Source organism: Arachis ipaensis, chromosome B7 (assembly GCF_059453495.1).
Source record: "Arachis ipaensis isolate K30076 ecotype BB chromosome B7, ASM5945349v1, whole genome shotgun sequence".
NCBI classification, from domain to species: Eukaryota; Viridiplantae; Streptophyta; class Magnoliopsida; order Fabales; family Fabaceae; genus Arachis; species Arachis ipaensis.
Window position 1 is genome coordinate 110519844 of NC_142442.1, and position 3895 is coordinate 110523738.

Consider the following 3895-nt stretch of genomic DNA (forward strand, 5'->3'; position numbering starts at 1 on the left):
ATTAGATTTTTGACAGTTTAGAAATTCACTAATGAAATCTCGTTGTAAAGTATAGTTTCTAAACCAAGCAATAATCCTTTCATACAAAAAGTTGTTTGTCACTAGTACAAACCCCTAAAATTTATAAACCGAAGTATTGGACCTCGGGTCGTTCTCCCTAGGAATTACAATAAAGTGATTTGTTATTGGTTGTGAGTTATTTTGGGGTTTTGGATAAGAAGCATGAAAAGCAAATGGCAATGAAAATAAACTAATAGCTAACAAAGCTCTTGGTAAGATATGAGAACTAGAAGTCCTATCCTAGTTATCCTCCTCAATTGTGATGAGAATTGTTCATTGCTCCCACTTAGTTAACCCCTAACCATGGAGGAAAGTCAAATGGATGAATCAATTTGATTCCTCAAGACCTAATCAACTCCTAAAGGAAAGACTAGCTTTAGAGGCATTCAAATCAATTAGCAATCTCTAATTATCAATCAACAAAAGAATTAGATAACTCAAGAGTCACTAATCACTCTACCTAGGCCAAGAGAAACAAAATCTATACAAAAATCCAACCAAGCATTTCATCAAACACTCGGAAGGCACAAAGGAAAAGTATAGCAAATCACAACAAGAATGAATTCTAACTACAATTGAATACAAAGAATTAACAACAACAATCAAGGAAATCACAATTATCATGAACTACCTCAAATTGCATTATTGAAAGGGAATAAAAGAAACAACAATCTATCCAAAACAAAGTGAAGAATCACAAGAATTAAAGTACATAACTAGAGAGAGGAAGAGGAGAAGATTAAGAATTGGCAAAGGAGAATTGAATTAAGGCATGAATTAAACCTAGATCTAAGAAGAGAGATTAACCCTAACCTAATCCTAATCCTAGAGAGAAGTGAGAGCTTTTCTCTCTAGAACTACTCTAAACTAAAGCTATGACTAACTTCTAATCTAATTCCCTCTCCCCTTTAATCCTTGATCCTTTTATTCCTTTCTATCAGCAATTGGCGCCAAAAAATGGGTTCAGAAACCCCTCAAAATCGCCAGGCACGTGTTGCCTTAATGAAGTCATGTGCAGACATCGACGCATGCGCGCACGGTACGCGTGCGCGCACCTGGCTGATTCCGCAATGTGCGCGCGAGCGCCTTGTGCGCGTGCGCGTGCATGGTCGTGATCAATTCTTTGGCTTTTTGTGCTTCTCTCCACTTGCATGCTTCCTTCCTTGCTTCCTTTGATCCATGCCTGGCCTATTTCAATCTTGGAATTACTAGCAAACACATCAAGGCCTCTTATGGAATCAAGGAGAAATCAAAATTCATCAAAATAAGGCCTAAAATGCATGTTTTTACACTTAAGCACAAATACGGGAGAGATAACAAAACCATGCTAATTCATGGGTTAAATGCGAGAAAAAGGTCATTAAAATACTCTAAATTCAATACAAGATAAACCCTAAAAATGGGGTTTATCAGGTTTTCCTTTTATTCCTCCCAAACAAGAACTACATGTCCCAAGCTCCGCTATTTCCGTCAATTCACCGTTACGTGCGGTACCACCATCACAGAGATCAATGAGACACAGTTTAACAACACTGTTTTGAAGGCTGACCGTCCCGTTCTCGTTGAGTTCGTCGCTAAATGGTGCGGTCCTTGCCGTTTGATCTCTCCCACTATGGAATCCCTAGCTCAGGTCTCTCTCGACCTCCAAATTCCTTTTTCCTGAAGAATTTATCGTGCCGTTTTCTACTATCTGATAATATTAATTAATTTATTCATTAATTAACAATAAATAATTCTTCTTTTGATAACAAAATTTAGAGTGTTGGTTAGAGTGTTGTCTTATTTCATATGTCTCCATTGAATGAAACAAAAGTAAAAGAAACTAGTGTGAGTTTTTTAATAGAGAGATATTTGCCATGCTAGCAACACATACTTAAGCTTGGGATGATTTATAACCTTGATGAACCATGAAAGTAAGGACATGATTTTAAGAAATGCAACACATCTTGTCATATGAACAGAACTTCTTGCTGAATGTTCTTAAGGATATTCTCTCAAACTGAAATGTTTTGTATCATAAATTGCAGGAATATGAAGACAGATTAACAGTGGCGAAGATTGATGATTATGCGAACCCTAGGCTAATCGAAGAGTACAAAGTTTATGGGCTATCAACATTGATCCACTTCAAGAATGGACAGAAAGTTACAGAAAGCAGAAGAGAAGGTGCAATCACCAAAGTTAAACTCAAAGACTATGTGGATGCTTTATTGGAATCAATCTCAGTTTCGCAGAGACGAGTCGAAATTCTGTTTCCCTCTCGGTTTGTTGGATTTCTACAATATTGAGTCAATTGTATAACATAAGCTACAAATACAGGATGTTTTGTTTAAGTAAATTTGTGACTTTCTATTCCTTTTTGGGTTTCCCTTTGTTATTTGATTCAAGTGTATAAATTTCTTCTCCTTTGATAGAAGTGTAATTGATAATTTTGTTAAACAATCAAGAGGCTTAATGTAATTAGGGTTGTGAAATTTGATAATATTACAAAATTTTATTCCACAAAATTGAAAGCCTTAAATGAGTGATTCATAACTCTATCTGCAGCACCACTAGTATCCCCAGCACTGCTTCTTCTCTCATGAATGAAAATGATGTTTATACAAAGTTATAGACAATTGTGGAAGTAGCAAATAATTCAATATATTAGAAATGTAAGTATATATAACTCACTTCAATGTTAATAGAGCAGAGTAATAGATTGAAAAGCAAAAATGGTATGGCATAAATGTAATTGAAGTATTACAGTGATCATTGTTCCAAAAGAGAAATAACCAAATATTTAAAATAAAGATCTTATCGGACATGAACAAAGGCCATGCTATAGTATCTTAATCTCAAGGAAGCTTAAAAATAGACAAATTCATAGGGAAAAGGAACTTCTAAACTATTGGACTAATATTACGAACATTTTCTTACAGGGTGTAACACCCTTCTCTCTCTCTCTCTCTCTCTCTCTCTCTCTCTCTCTCTAATGGCAGTGCGAATCCAAAAACCGAATTCCTGTGCTCTTTGTCATCTCTTATTCTCCAAAAGGTTATGACTTTCAACTTCCACCACTCGTTCGGTTTCTCAAGCACCCACTTCTTCTTTTTCTTATACGCACGTCGATGCCTTGATCTCCATCTTCACCAAACGACCCTTCACTCCAGACACCCCTGAACTCACCCAAAACAAAACAAAACAAATTGAGCAGTTAACATTCACACACGCACACGCACACGCACACGCACACGCACACGCACACGCACACGCACAAGTGGTGGCTTACTTGATAACAAGAGGCTAAATATACAAATTCCTGTCCAAGGTGGCTTACTGGACTAATATATATAAGGACTCATAATTATTCCTATCAACCTTCTCACTAGTAGCCAATTCCTGTCCATTTGATCATATTAACAAATTAGTATATATGGCAAGAAAATTATTACGATGCTATATAAAATAAGTCTAACCCATGAAAGGAGTTTTACCCCCATTGGATTTATTGGATGCGACATTGTTGTTGTTCAAGTTGTCAAGTAGTGCCTGCCGCTTAATTTTGCTCATCATCTTCTTAAGGGGGTTTCATTCAAATATGTGTTGATTGCTTCAGCAGCTTTGCTCTTTTTGTTCCCTCTTATTTTTTTCTTTGCTAGTCATAATTTACTTTCAAGAGATGACCTTTTATGTCCAAAATTACTCTAATTTCTTTTGGTAATTCTTGAGGCTTATGGCTGATAAATTGTGAAGAACCATGCTGATAAATTGTGAAGAACCTGGGAGTATTTTAATGCAAGAATTTTTGAAGATAATTTACCACTGATAAATTCTCAAGACTGATAGTGAAGAA

The 3895-nt window shown here is 36.0% G+C and overlaps 1 pseudogene; it reads left to right on the forward strand.

Annotated features, from left to right (window-relative positions):
- Positions 1-1459: 1459 nt before the first annotated feature.
- On the forward strand, positions 1460-2988 carry LOC107607447 (thioredoxin X, chloroplastic pseudogene; annotated as a pseudogene).
- Positions 2989-3895: the final 907 nt, after the last annotated feature.